This window comes from Saimiri boliviensis, chromosome 16 (assembly GCF_048565385.1).
Source record: "Saimiri boliviensis isolate mSaiBol1 chromosome 16, mSaiBol1.pri, whole genome shotgun sequence".
Classification (NCBI taxonomy): Eukaryota; Metazoa; Chordata; class Mammalia; order Primates; family Cebidae; genus Saimiri; species Saimiri boliviensis.
Genome location: NC_133464.1, coordinates 74,996,236 through 75,012,094, shown reverse-complemented (window position 1 = coordinate 75,012,094; position 15,859 = coordinate 74,996,236). Strand labels below are relative to the sequence as shown.

Sequence of the window (15,859 nt, the reverse complement as noted above, 5' to 3'; positions counted from 1 at the left end):
TGAAAGAATAAATGAAGAGTCCTACCCAAGTCCAGCTTCTCTGCAGCAACTTGAGCTTGTGCCCAACCTTATATGTATAAAAAAATATATATATAAAAATGCACCGTAATCTTTTTTTAAATTTGCGTTGTTAGTCTCATCTGACACACGCAGCCAGTGTTAATCTACCTTCCTTCTACTGTCAGTGAATTCTTCACCTACAAGGACTGGGCATTCTTAGCCTAAGATTTCTCGCCATGTTGGGTCAATATCAAAGGTGCTCTGCTCAGTTCTTATAGGTAAACGGTCAGGACCTCACTGGAAAATCAGTATGCAAAAGGAGAGTGTCGAGTAGACAGCCCAGGGAGGTGCAGGCTCCCCTTCTCTCATGGCCTCAATTCACACACCCTTACTCCTCACCTGGGGCAGCCCAGCAGTCTGGGTTCCTGCACTTAAGCCCCAGACGGAGGCCTAGGTGACCCTGACCGTGCAAATATGATCATTATTGCCTGCCTGAAATCTGTCAATGACCTCTAGTGCTTTTGGGACCACGTTTAAATGGCTCTTCGTGATTCGATCCCTGCCGTTGTCCTCTGGCCACTCCATGATCGCTTCTTATTGCAGCCCACACATCACTAGTCATTCTCTATCAACTCAGGGTGGTCCAGTGAAATCCGGAACACCCAATTAAGTGTGAATCACAGATAAATCACAAACAATGGTTTAGTACAAGTATGTTCTAAATATTAAATGGGATGTATTTATACTTACATTAAAACATTATTTGTCATCTATGTGAAACTCAAATTTTACGGGGTGTCCTGGATTTTTATTTGCGAAATCTGGCCACACCGCCTATTATACACTTGGTCTCAAAGACCCCTGCCTGCTCCCCTGCTGTCATTTCTTCCACAGACACATTTCTCTCCCTCCTCCTACTTCACATCTGTGCATCATTCAGAACTCCTTCCATTTCCTCTGCAAAGCCTCCATTACTTCCCAATCTAATTTGGATGCTTCTCTGCGGTACCCTGGGCCTATGTCTAATAATTTATTTATACAAATCTACTGCAATTATTTTATTTGTATTTTTCCCTGACTCACTAAACATTTCCTGAGGGCAGGAATCATGGTCTCTTCTTTTACCTATTTCTAGAAACAGAAATAGAATACGGAATGGCTGGCACATCGTAACTGTCCAATATTGTTTGTTTGATGGATTAAATGTGATGTCATTGACTAGAGAAAAACACATGGGCAGAGGTCTAAGTTTCCAGGGAAAAGGAGAACAAGATACCAGACATCAAAGCTGCTAACTTATTTCCGGATGGCCATACTTCCTGGGCAATTAAGGGGACTGCAGTTAGGATGCAGGCTGCAGATACAAGAGGAACATTCAAGACAGCACAGTTGGAAAGCCCGTGGCCACGTATCAGTTACTGAGAACACAGAGACCAGAGACTGGAAATAGTGCTTTGGAAGCCTTGCATCAAGGTAACCCCACGGAAGAATAGACCTTAGTATTATGTGAATTTGACAGTAAAGATTGATGACCTGGCTGACAAATAAATGCTATCTCGTGAAATCTTTTTCTCTGTAAGAATTTTAGCAAAAGAGAAGGAATGGGACCATCTGGCCCCATCTGTCTTAGAAAAACTGATCTCTTCAGCAATGGTCCGTAGAGGAGTCACGAACAGTGGCTTGAGGCAACAGGCAAGCCCTTCTTCTGGCTGTACAAAGTGATGGCGTGGCCAGTGCAGGCAGCAAGAGCTTGCAGAGGCAGGTGGTAACTTTCCTGTTTTCTATGTAGGACCCTTTTCCCAAACTCCCTCTCCTTTTACTATACTGTTTGTCCTACTTCAGATCCTAATCGCTGCTAGCCAGAGCTAGGAGGGTGATATGTAAAGGAAGATTTCATGGATCTAAGGAAGAAAGGAGATGAAAACCACAGGCCATCAACACGTATCAGTGCCTCAGGGTCCCAGCTCATCCTGCTTCCTTCACTTCTTCAGCAGAAGCTTTCCCCCATATTTGTGTCTTTTTCTCTCCTCCTGCTTCTTACCAGCCTAACCCCCAGCCCCACACCCCATGTGAATGGCTTTTGGCTTAGCGAATGCTTCATAATAGATAAGCTACTGTCCTTCACTTTCAGAATAAATGTTGAGAGTCTGACAAATAGTCACAGCTTTTACAATATACTTCTAGGGCCTATCCCAAGGAACCAATCAGAGGTCAAATATTTAAGTTCAGTGAAGTACATTACAATATTACAATCTGAGATGCTCATGCAATAAAACACTATCCAACCATTAGAATAATATTTTCTGGGAATATTTAATAACAGAGGGAAATGCTTGTGATTGCCATCACGAAAATCAAAATAAAAGATTCTAAGTTCCAAGTAGTGCTATGTAGGTATGTATGGTTATATACATTCAAGAGACAATGAAACATTAAGTTTAGAAGGATGAGGCTTGAAGTTAGACAGTTTTAGTGACACTTTTACTGCTTTTCACTTGAGAGTCTCTGAAAATTCACTGGGCATCAGGATGTCATAAAATCAGAGGAACAGAATATGTCTAACAGAGTGTTTTTGTGAATTCAAATGAGTGATTCTTTGTCAAATGCTTACTTTAGTTCTACTCACAGTAGGAATTCAATATATATATAAATGTGTGTGTATGTGTGTGTGTGTGTGTGTGTGTGTATGTGAGTGTGTATATATATATACACACATATATATATATATAAAGTGTGTGTATATATATAAATTCAATATACATATAAATGTAAAATATTGGCCGGGTGTGGTGGCTCCTCCTGTAATCCCAGCACTTCGGGAGGCTGAGGCGGGTGGATCATGAGGTCAGGAGATCAAGGCCAACATGGTGAAACCCTGTCTCAACTAAAAATACAAAAATTAGCTGGGTGTGGTGGCGTGTGCCTGTAATCCCAGCTACTCGGGAGGCTGAGTTGCTTGAACTCAACAGGCAGATGTTGCAGTGAGCTGAGATCATGCCACTGCACTTTAGCCTGCAGCAGAGCGAGACTCTGTCTCAAAAACAAAGCAAAACAAAACAAAAAACAAGTTACATATTACCACCAAAAAATATATGGAAATATTATTACCACAGGTTACCACTAAGTAGTGTTATTTCAGGTTTTTCAATTTGTTCTCTGTTTCTTTATTTTTAAGTTACGTATAGTAAATATTATAATTAAATATATTTATAATTAAATATTATAATTAAAATATATTAAGTAAATTGACATAAAGTTTGCAACAGCTGAGATATTTATTGTTTTTGTCTTTATTTTCTTTTCTTGCTAGAGACAAGATCATAAGATCTATGGATATTGCCAGCAATATGCCCAGGTCAAATAGGAGACTGCGTGACCTAATATTTCCTGGCAGACATGAAGGCTCAGGATGGCTCTTGCCTACTTAAGTAGAAGCTTAATTCAGAAAACAGGTCTGTAGGAACTGTTTGTGTTATATTTATAAAAATTAATACTACCCAAATAGTAAGATATTGTAGTTTCCGAGAATCACGCTCTGCAGCAAGGACACCGGATTAATTATTGTTGATGAAAAACTGTGTTAGTGAGAGCAATGCTTAGAGACTCAAGACACAGCTTTCCCTACTCACATGCCTGATTAAAAAACTTGAAAAGCTTTATAGAGCAGTGGGCATCTACTTAGGGGCATTTTAATTTTGTTTGTGGATATTTCCTCCATCCTCTGTTTCTAGAACGGACTTCTGGCTTTCCTGATTTTTCTCTACTCTGTGTTCATGTCTCTCTGGAATGATAGTTCATTCCAGAGGAGAAAGTGAATGTGTTATCACGGCCAACTCTGAGATTGCAGGAGGGAAGCTACAAAAGCCACAGCAGCAGCTTAAACCTCACCAAAGAGGAAATACTGCCCTCCCCCAGAAGAAAAGGCAATTTTGTTTGTGAAATGTGACAAATGTGGTAATCCACTTTATTTATGATGGACTACATGTTAAAGTGTGGGGTGATGAAAAGAGCCAGCTTCTGTCCCCTGCCCGCCGCCTTCAAGCTGGTTTTGACCATCATGGTCATCCTTCAAATTATGAAATCGCTGCTGTAACTCTAGGGTTGTTTGCTCTGCTGCTGGCTTTGCTGTACACAAATCAACACTCCTACTGAGGCTCATCTTCCCCATCTCTATGCCCATTGCTCTAGTTACTGCTCACAATTTACGTAATGTGACAAATCACAAAACATTACCAGTACAACATGTATTTATAAAGGAGACAATACCACTGTTGTTTTCGGAGGAGATGACAGTATGTTTAGAGAACTGATGAAAAATAGAAGAGACAGAAAATGGTTATTCCAAAGCCTAAACTTTTTAAAAGCAATTATCAATAATAAGTTATATGAAAAGAAAGTGATTCACAGCACTGGTTCTTCTGTGAGCCAGATGGGTGTGGATTTCATTCAGAAGTAGCGCACAGTCCCCAGATTTGCACCTCACGTGAGCCTTGGATCCCTAAACCATTCTGTTTTTGTCCAGAGTTTCACAAGGTGGATTTTGAAAATGTTCCCACCAGCTCCGTATGGGAATCACAGTGGAAAATAAACATCATGCCATCTTCTCCATCATCCCCATCTCCTCCCAAGACATTTTCCCCGAAATGTTAACTGGGCTCTCTGCCTTCAGCATAGTCAATCTTTTATATTTTTACCTCGAAGTAGTTTCAGCTGCCTGGACCACATCACCATTTGAATAGTATGATGTTTTGGGTAAGGGCAGAGTAGTGGGGTTGAACAGTGATTTCTAAAAATGTAGGTCTATGTCCACTTCTCTAGAAACTCTGAATGTCACTTTATTTGGAAAAAAAAGATATTTGCAAATAAAAATAGCTAAGTTAAAGGTTTTCAGATAAGATTACCCTGGCTTATACAAGTGGTCTCTATATCCAATGACGTGCTATTTTAAGAGACACAGAGAGGAGAGACAGACAGGAGGAGGCAGTGTAAACCTGGAGGCAGAGATTGGGGCGGTGGGGCCCCAAGCCAAGGGATGCCACAGAAGTTGGAAGAGACAAGAACCAATCTCCCGTAGAGTCTCTGGGGGAAGCCTGGCCCTGCTGCCACCTTGAATTTGAACTGTTCTCTAGAATTATGAGTCAGTTTCTCTGGTTTTAAGGTGTCTAGTTTAGGATAGTTTGTCAAAGCTACTTCAAGAAACTCAGAGAAGCAGGTTCTAGAGTTGGCAAACCAGGGTTATAGTTCCAAACTTGATATGACCTTGGGCAAGTTGATAAACCTCCCTATAGTTGCATGTGTAATGTGGAGATGATAATAATAGTACAGTTATGAGCTGTTCCATCAATGACAAAGTGGTCCTAGGAGATTGTAACACTGTATGTTTATATACACAGATACCATATCCAGTCCAGTAACACCCTGTACAGGTTTGTAGCCTAGGAGCTATGCTAAATAGTATAGGTGTGTAGTAAGCTATACCGTGTAGCTTTGTGTGAGTACACAAAAGGATGTTCACCAAGGACAAAATCACCTTACAATGCATTTTTCAGAAAGTATCATTAAGTAATGCAAGCCTGTATGTTCCTCATATGGCTATTGTGAGATTTAAATAAGATGTCTATATATTACTACTATTGCATTTATATAATGAAAAGCCTGAGGAAAGGGTTTTGCCTGAATAAGGGAAGAGAGTCCTCTGAAGCTGTATTGGATCATCACCTCCTATCAGATAGAAACTATCTTCAGCATTTAAACAGTGGTTCTGTTTCAGTGTGTACCTAGCTCATTTTCAAATACCTGAGAGTCTGTTTTCCATAAGCACCTGGACAAAGCTTTGCAGGTGTCCTTGACATTTGGCCACAACTGGACCCACTGAGTGGATTAACCTGGTTTCACCCCCATCTCTTACATCCACATGCTCTTTAATGACACTGAGTATTTATCTGTCTTTGCCTTATTTTCTTCATTCATTCATAGCTTGCTCCTGAGCCTTAAGTTACTCTGATGTGTATTATACATCCTTTGTGTCTTCAATGGAATCTCGTTCATAGTAGGTTTGTGATAAACAATGGACTTAGTGAATGCCTCTCACAGGCCTGTAAGGAGGAATCAAGAAGCTGTGACATAGTCTGAGGAGGACCTCCAGAGAACGATTTGCTACTGACTGACTTCTCTCTTATCTTTTAGCATGTGTAGTTTTGCAAATACCATACACTTTGCTCTGAATGTCCCAACACCTGCTTCAGAGCTCAAGATTCAGACTCCAGCCTGAATGTCATTTCCTGAGAAAATCCCTCCCTGACCCCTGTACTGGTTAGGTCCACCTGCTAATCACATCCGCAAAAACCTCTGCTTCTCCTTCAAAACACTCGTCTCCTCTGTAATGATCGGTTGAACTTGTGTCTTTCTCAGAGGATCAGGGAAGTTTATTTCCATCTGTATTCCTGCATCTAGCTCATCTCCTGGTACCTATTTTCCATGTATTTAATAAATACCACTGCCTATGCCACCCTGCGATAAAATAATATTGTCACTTTCTCTTCTTTAGCTTTGGTCTGTTATTTTCTCACAAATATTTTATTTTCTATGCACATTGGTTTGTCAGGGAGTAAAATGTCTGACATGTACATTATACTTTTATTAAATTCAGATTATAGCCTAGGAATTTAATGGACTCAATGAAAAACAGCACTTTCAAAAATGAGCACTTTGAGTTCTCAGTTTTCCTCGTCAATACTTTGTAAGCCTACAGAGTGACATGAATTTCTATAGCAATGAGGATACAAGACCTTAATTTCCTGGACAAACCAACATGCAAGTAAATTATAGATATTTTTTTCCAGGAAAATTTCATAGAAAAAAGAGAAAATGGCCAGGTACAGTGGCTCACACCTGTAATCCCAGCACTTTGGGAGGTCAAGGCAGGCGTATCACTTGAATTCAAGAGTTCAAACCAGCCTGGGCAACATGGCGAAACCCTGTCTCTAGTAAAAATACAAACAATTAGCCAGATGTGATGGTGCAACCTGTGGTCCCAGCTGCTGGGGAGGCCGGGGTGGAAGGATCACTTGAGCCCAGGAGATGGCGGCTGCAGTGAGCTGAGACCACACCACTGTACTCTAGGCTGGGTGAGAGTGAGACTCCGTCTTAAAAAAAAAAAAAATTTAAAAAGGGAAAACATTAGGGATAAACTAAGTTATCAAATTTATTGCATGGGGATAAAGACCTAATTAAGAGAAGCCAATGAAATTATATTTTCTTCCAATACCTAACTGGGTATTAGAAGAATATTAACTGGTGTTTTCCATTCTATATTCTGCAGAGTGCCAGTCCTTGAGGTAATCCAGGAAAAGGAGCTTAAAGAGCTAATGTATTTAAGAAACACTACTATCTATGATCTCTTCTGGAAGTACAATATATATGACTGCATTAAATACTCTGCAGAATCCTACCACTGAGAAATTTTCAGCTTAGTTTAACCAGCAGTTCCTAAACTTGTTTAAACAAACAGTTCTCAAACTTATTTGACCACTAATCTTACTTTATTTAAAAACAATAACAACAACAAATTATACGTATTGATATCTTAATTTTATTTAAAAAAAAAAAAAAAAACAAGTCATACCCACTGACATCCTTAAAGCTCTTTGGAATACACTTTGCGAAATTGTCTAATAGAGCACTGATAACCGAGGTAAAACGTGAAATTACAGAAGGACAAAGGTATAACGATTTTATTATCATCTGTGAAGGGTTATCCCGAGTTGATTGTGTCCCTTAACTACTACTTAGTGTCAACATCTTACCTCTATAAAGCCAACTCTATTAAAAGAGGCATTTATTCCTTTTTTTTTTGACATGGAGTTTGGCTCTGTCACCTAGGCTGGGATGCCGTGGCATGGTCTTGGCTCACTGCAATTTCTGCCTCCTGGGTTCAAGCAATTTCTCCTGTCTCGGTCTCTGGAGTACCTGGGATTACAGGTGTGTGCCACCATGCCTGACTAATTTTTTTTTTTTTTTTTTTTTGAGACAGAGTTTCGCTCTTGTTACCCAGGCTGGAGTGCAATGGCACAATCTCGGCTCACCGCAACCTCCGCCTCCTGGGTTCAGGCAATTCTCTTGCCTCAGCCTCCTGAGTAACTGGGATTACAGGCACGCACCACCATGCCCAGCTACTTTTTTGTATTTTTTTAGTAGAGACGGGGTTTCACCATGTTGACCAGGATGGTCTCGATCTCTTGACCTTGTGATCCACCCGCCTCGGCCTCCCAAAGTGCTGGGATTACAGGCTTGAGCCACCGTGCCCAGCCTTAATTTTTACATTTTTAGTAGAGATGAGTTTTCACCATGTTGACCAGGCTGGTTTCGAATTCCTGACCTCAGGTGATCCGCCCACCTTGGCCTCCCACAGTGCTGGGATTACAGGTGTGCCGCCTTGCCCACCTCAGCATTTACTCTTTACAAAGGTGGATAAGAATATGGGGATTAGATGGTAATTTAACTAAATGATCACAGAGTAGGTTCACAGAATGAAGGACTGCCAGACTTTCCGAAAGCTTAGATTGCTTTGTCTTTAGTCACAATCAAAAGTTTTTCTATATGCCTTCCAAGCATTATACTTAATAATCAGTGGATGAATTAGTATCCAACATTGTTGAAGAATGTTCTCAACTCCATGGAATGACCACGTGGACCAAACCAGCAAAATTAAGAGAGGACACTTTGTAAACTACAAAGTACTTGACTAGGCACTTTGCCGCTGTATTCAGTGCAACCCTTTCAGAAACAGGATTGTTGGTAATATCCTTGAAATTGCCCCTTACTTCGTCTTGGAAGTTCTGGTTATTAGAGAGAAGAGACACAGAACAAGGCTCTGAAGTTTTATCTTGACAAATTGACTGCATGGCAGCTTGTTCACAGGAGCTGAGATTTCATCTGAATACTAATGCCGGCATTGTGTTGACTTTACCAGGTCAAGCTCAAACACTCCAGCTCACAGTTCACCCACCGTACAAATATTCTTCATTACTGCCATGTCTTCACATTTTAAAAGTCTGCCTTGCAAGAAATTACACACGTTTGAACGCTGTCAACAAATGAGATCTGACAAGCAAACATTTTGCAGCAATGGGTTTTGAAATCCGGACTTTGATCGCCTTCAGCTCCTGATGATATCGTAACACAGGTAAAAGTGTCCTTCCTTTTTGAAAAGTCGCAGGGAATCAATAAGGAATGGGAATTTTTAACAAGCTGCAGCACCTCAAAGCTAAAGCAATTAGTTCACGAAGCTTGACACGCCACCCTTTGAAGGTGAACTTTGGAAACCGAGAGGCAAGAGACCGGAAGAAAGTCTGTTTCACCTGCGAATTTCCCACAGGGTCTCGGAGCTTTGACACCTTGTTTGTTGCTCCCAAAAAATAGTCTAAATAAGCATTTTCACCAGCTGGCATTGAGGAAAACCCAGAGTCCTCTGAAGTACACAGAGCAAAGAAAGTCCCCTTAGGATGTATATGTGACTATATCCAAGGCAGTTACAATAAAATCAAAGTGGCATCATTTGTTACAGATTCAAGGTCTCTTAATACAGCCTACATTTAACAGTGGAAACGAAGGCCTGAGAATGAGGTCCTCAAGTAGAACAGCACAACAGAAAGATTCAACCTGAAAGTCAGAAGACGTGGATCTTAGTCCAAATTCTATTTGTTCTGGTTTTTGTTGGTGGTGGTGGTGGTGGGAGATTAACGTCTTCAGCTCTCGGTTTCCCTTCCTATAAAATAGAAAATTACATGCCCCGTCTGACCTACTTCACAAAGATATAACAACTATGGAAATTATACATGAGCATATTTTTTGATATTATCAGTCTTTTTATGTAAGCTATTCCAAAGATATTCAATAGCTATTTATTTTCAGGTTGTGTTTTTTTTTTTTTTTTTGTCTTCAACTTTAAAGTTCTGGGGTACATGTGCAGGATATGCACATTTATTACCCAGGTAAACATGTGCCATGGTGGTCTGCACAGATCAACCCATCACCTAGCTATTAAGCCCAGCATCCATTAGCTCTTCTTTCTGATGCTTTTCCTCCTTCCACCCTCCATCCTCTGACAGGCCCCAGTGTGTGTTTCCCCCCCAATATGTCCATGTGTTCTCATCATTCACTACCACATATAAGTAAGAACATGCGGTGTTTGGTTTTGTTCGTGGGTTAGTCTGCTGAGGATAATGGCTTTCAGCTCCATCCATGTCCTTATCTTATTCCTTTTTATGGCTGCATAGTATTCCATGGTGTATATATATATATATATATATATATATATATATATATATATAAAAAACATATTTTTTGTAATCCAGTCTATCATTGATGGACATTTGGGTTGATTCCATGTCTTTGCTATTGTGAATAATGCTGCAATGAACATACACATGCATGTATCTTTATAACAGAATGCTTTATATTTCCTTGGGTATATACCCAGCAATGGGATTGCCGGATCAAATGGTGTTTCTGCTTCTAGGTCTTTGAGGAACTGGCTGTGTGATCATATTTATAAAATGTAAATGACTGTCTTAGTTTGAATTCCCCTGGAAACAGATGCTGAGACAAGAATTTGAATGCAATAGTTCACTTGGGAAATAATTCCAGGAAACACCACTGGGGAGAGGGAAAAGAGGCAGCACTGGACAGAATATCAAATAAATTCTCACTGTATGCAGCTGACTTTCTCTGGGTGGGAACTCTGGGAAGCAGCACAGGATACATACCCCAGGGTTCTCTCACTGTTGGTCCTGCTGAGCTCATACACACCGACTCTCTTCAGCTATTGAGAAGGGTGTTCTGGGTAAGTGGAAGTAAATACTTGACACTTTACTACATGCAGAGACTGACTGGGTTCAGACAAAGTCAGAGGAAGCTGTTAGCCAAAGAGGTGTCAGTCCTGGGAGTTGGAAGGGGCTTGGTGTGCGCTTAAATGGCAACAGCCAAGTGGGTATGAGCCAAGCCTTGACCTCTCTGAGATAGAATCCAGGCTTTCTGGAACCTACTAAGATGATCTTTCCTTTTTTTTTTTTTTTTTTTTTAGTTAAAAAATACAATATAGAATAGAACGAGAAAATACAACAAATATAAATTATGCAAAATTAACAAAGTTGATATATTTGTTAAGTTTCTTTTAAATATATTTTAAGAAAAAAAAAAAAAAACCCTTCATGATCAGCTGAACTCTCCTTTCTGATCCTCCCAGTCCCCTTCTCCTTTTCTCACTTCAGAATTGGAATTGCTGTCATGAATTGGATGAAAATTGTTGCCTTTGAATTTTTATAAAAGTTTTCTCAAAAAAGTTTCTATAACCAACTTACACTGCTGTTCTGTTTGTTTTACAAATTAGTGGGCACAAAATAAATTGTGTGCATCATTCTGCATACTTGTAACTTACACTCAACATTATCTTTGAAATCTGTTCATGTGGAAACATCTGTCCTCAATTGTTCTACAGCAAGAGTCAGCAAACATTTTCTGTAAAGGGCCAGATCATAAATATTTTAGACTTTGTGAGCTACATAATCTCTGTCACAACTACTCAACTCTGCTATTATGGCACAAGAGCAGCAATAGGCTATAAGGTTAACAAAGAAGCATGTCTGTCTTCCAGTAAAACTTTATTGACAAAAAGTCAGTGGGCTGTGGTTCTGCTCTGTCGTATTTCATCACAAGAAAACACCATGTTGTATTTATCTATTTCTCAGCCATTTAGATCATTTCTAATATTTTGCAATTATAAATAATGATTCAAATAAACATTCTTATATATGTCTCCCTAAATAGTTATATAAGGATTTCTCTAGGCGTTTACTTAAAAAATAGCATTACTGGTCATAGGTGATGTGTATTTTCAACTTTTCCAGATTTTGTTAAATTACCCTTGTTGTATCAATTTACATTCCAACCAAGTATAGAATTCCCATTTCTTCATACTACTTGCAGAACTTCTTATTCTTCATTTTTGATACTGTACTATTCAGTCTGATGGCTGACTTAGTATTATCATTTTATTTTGCATTTCTCTGATTATTAGTGGGGAATATCTTCCTCCCACTGCACTTTTACTGGCCATTGGATTCTCTCTTCTGTGAATGCCTTGATTTGCTTTGTCCATGTTTTCTATTAGATTATTTTTCATTTCCCTATTGATACATAGAGTTCTTTGTTCATCTTGGGTATTAATTCTTGGTATATATGTTGAAAATATGGTATCTTTTTCAGTCTGCCACTCATCTTGTACGCTTGCAATGATGTCTTTTATCATACAATCATTTTAGATTTAGATGTAACCAACTTTTTCAATTTGTTTTATAAATTACGTTTTTGAGATGTTTTTCAAAATCCTCAACATAGTATAAAATATTCAAATCTTAGTTTACCTTTATTATAGTCCCTTCTTGGGGTCTATGTTTATCCACAGAGTCCAATGACAGTTCCTTCTTTACCTCTGGGCCCACAGCCTCCACTTCCAGCCCTGCGAAGGTGCTGAAATCCAGCTGTCCTCAGGGCATGTTCAGTCCTCAAAGACAGGCAACTCCATTTCTCCAAGATTTGAGTTCCTTTCTCATGTTTAGCACCTGAGGATTCCTCTTTCTTCCTTTTAAGTTTGACTATATGTTTTTTTGTTGTATTTTACCAAGTATTTTTATCTTTTGGGGTAAGAATTGGAGCTTTCCATTTCTGCTTGGGTCTACCAGATATTAGCAAGTCCCTGTCACAATCTGTTCATCTGTTCACATTGTGCTTCTCCAAATGGACACCAAACTCTGTACCTGCAAGATTCATAATAAAATTGGTGCCCTGGAAATGCAGCTGGCAATATTAGCTCTACCTACTACCACATTATGGACCATTAAGCCTAAATTTTGAACTTCTTGAGGGAAGGGACAATACATTATATATCATTTTATCTCTAGCATCTATCACAGTATATTAGATGCTAATATATCACATATATAATACAATAATATGACATTGTCATAGGTACTTGATAAATGTATACATAAAGAGTGCATGAAATAGAAAAATGTCAAGAGACTTTATGGGGTCTATCTTGCAGAAGGGCATAAGAATAGATACAATTTTTTCTAGACTATCTACTAAGAATAAATTTACTTAACATTGTTCATTTAGTACCTATTGTGAGTAAAATCCATCTCAGCGTTGAGGGATGATATAGAAAACAGCACAAATGATTTTGCTCTGCAAAAGCCATAAACCCCTTGCTTTCTCTTAAAAAAGCAAAGATAACACATAGGAAACATTGCAGAGGAGAGTGTGTATGTGAGTGTGTATGTATAGATACATAATAGACTATATTTGATGACAGAGTGTCAATTTTAGATCTTTCCTTGCTTCTCATGTGGACATTTATTGCTATAAATTTTCCTCTAGACACTGCTTTAAATGTGTCCCAGAGATTCTGGTACGTTGTGTCTTCATTCTCATTGGTTTTGAAGGACATCTTTATTTTTGCCTTCATTTCATTGTTTATCTCACCTGGATATTTCAATTAGTTTCTCTGTTTCCAGTCAGGCCTCCCCTTTAATCCACCTTTCTCTGTTAGCAAAGGAATTTTTCTAAAACATAAGCCATTTCTTAATAACATCCAGCAATAGAATATTTTAGAATAGTCATTTTTCTTAAGACATAAAATCATCATCCCATTGCTATATGTGGCATGTACCAAGACTCCACCACCTCTCTGTCATTTTTAGAAAATATTTTTTATTTCTATTTTTAAAACAACACATAATAATTATACATATTTATATAGTACATATGATGTTTTGATATATGCAGGGTGATAAGACCAGGGTAATCAGCATCTCCACCATCTGAAATATTTATTATTTCCTTGTTTTGGGAACATTCAATATCCTCTCTTCTAGCTATTTAAAAATACATAATATATTTGAAACATGTTCCTTCTGTCTGAGATCTCTTTCTACTCCCCTTTTTCATCATCTAGCCTTCCCTAACTGGCCCCATCTTGTTTATTATTTATTTATTTATTTATTTATTCTCTAGTATATCTTTTACCCAAGTAAAATATAACCCCTCATGTACTTATTTTAACTCTTCATTAGACTGTAAGTTCCTTGAGGGCAGGAATGTGTCTTATTTGACTTTATATTCCCAACATATAGTTCAGTTGCCTAATACATAGCCAACATTTAAAAATCTTTCCTAACTAGATAACACAAATAGGCACATTATTATATTTTAAAAAGAAGCACATCCCATGCTGTACAATTTATCACCTCAATTTATCTACTTCGGTGAGTCCTGATTTTCTTTTTTTTCTGTAGGGAACAATTTGTAACCAAACAGCTTTTATTTAGTTAGCCAATAATAATGAAAGGAAAAAATAAATGAATTCACCCTCTTACTAATAGAAAAGTTGATCATGTATATGATAGATGGTCATTAATAAAATTCCCTGCTCAATATTCTGAATTTTAATCAAATTGTGGAAGTGGAGGCAAGAGAAAAAGATGACTTTGTCCCATATATCAAAGCTATTCTCAAAAGAGGCCAATAAGCAGCAGCTATTTGGGAGTAGTGATGGACAGGAAGAGGTCAAAAGCTGAGAAAGAGATGATTTTTTTAAAAGTCAGAAGGCTTTAATTTTAATGGTCATTTTTTACTGACAAGACCACTGTGGTCTTTCTACTAGACTATGTGCTGCTTGTGATTGACAGAAGCAAAGAAGACATAGAGGGAGCGACCTGGCTAAAGAAAACTTAAAGAGTTGAAGGTGCTACTTAAAACTGGTTTTAAAGTTATTTAAGCTATTGAGGTTGAATATAGGTCAGTATTAATCATTGTTAATAATTTACTGACAAATGAAGGGCTATAAAAAGAACATATTTAGTATACTCATCCAAAAATATATCCAAAAGCATATGAAGTAGAATGCTTTATATGTTACTACAGGTGTCATATTTATTATAATTATTATTATAAATAAAAGGCTACCTTGAACATTACAGTCTATGAAGAAGAAAAGTAATCCATGAAAATATACAAATCACTTAAGTTATAAACACTTAGAAGAATAAATTGTACTAGGATATGTATGTGTGTATATATATATATATAAAATATATATTATGCATATATAATATATATTTCAAAGACTAAAGAGTATATATATATATATACACACACATATGGAGGTATATATTATGTGTATATATATATATATACGTTTATATGGAGATACATACACACACTATATATATATGTATATATTTTGTTTCTCTCTCTACATATAAATATATGCTTCAGTCTTTGAGGGTGTCTTATGATGAGCAAAAGCTCTTATTTTAATGACTTATTTAAAGGCAATTTCTACCTTTATAGTTAATGCTTTTTGTACTGTTTTAAAAAATCTTAGTGTATCCCAAGGTCATATTCTCTTATGTAGCCTTGCAAAAGCCTTTTCTTTCTTTTGTTTCCCTCTTGCTTTCTCTCTCTCTCTCTCTCTCTCTCTCTCTCTCTCTCTCTCGACAGAGTTTTGTTTTTGTTGCCCAGGCTGGAGTGTAATGGCCTGATTTCAGCTCATGGCAACCTCGGCCTCACAGGTTCAAGTGATTCTCCTGCCTCAGCCTTCTGAGTAGCTGGGATTACAGGCAAGCACTACCATGTCTGGCTAATTTTTTGTATTTTTAGTAGAGATGGGATTTTTCCACGTTGGTCAGGCTGGTCTCAAACTCCTGATCTCAAGTGATCCACCTGCCTTGGCCTCCCAAAGTGCTGGGATTACAGGTGTGAGCCACCACGCTCGGCCGTCTTTCTTAATTTGACTTCA

At 38.2% G+C, this 15,859-nt stretch overlaps 1 protein-coding gene across 2 annotated transcripts in view; it reads left to right on the top strand.

The window, feature by feature from the left end:
• RFC3 (replication factor C subunit 3) overlaps positions 1-7,934 on the top strand; it is a 138,058-nt gene extending 130,124 nt beyond the window's left edge. For both annotated transcript variants that reach the window (XR_012514444.1, XR_012514442.1), the window contains one exon: positions 3,311-7,934. The gene's annotated coding sequence lies outside the window, so the exon portion shown is untranslated. The remainder of the gene's footprint in view (positions 1-3,310) is intronic.
• The last annotated feature ends 7,925 nt before the right edge of the window (positions 7,935-15,859 follow it).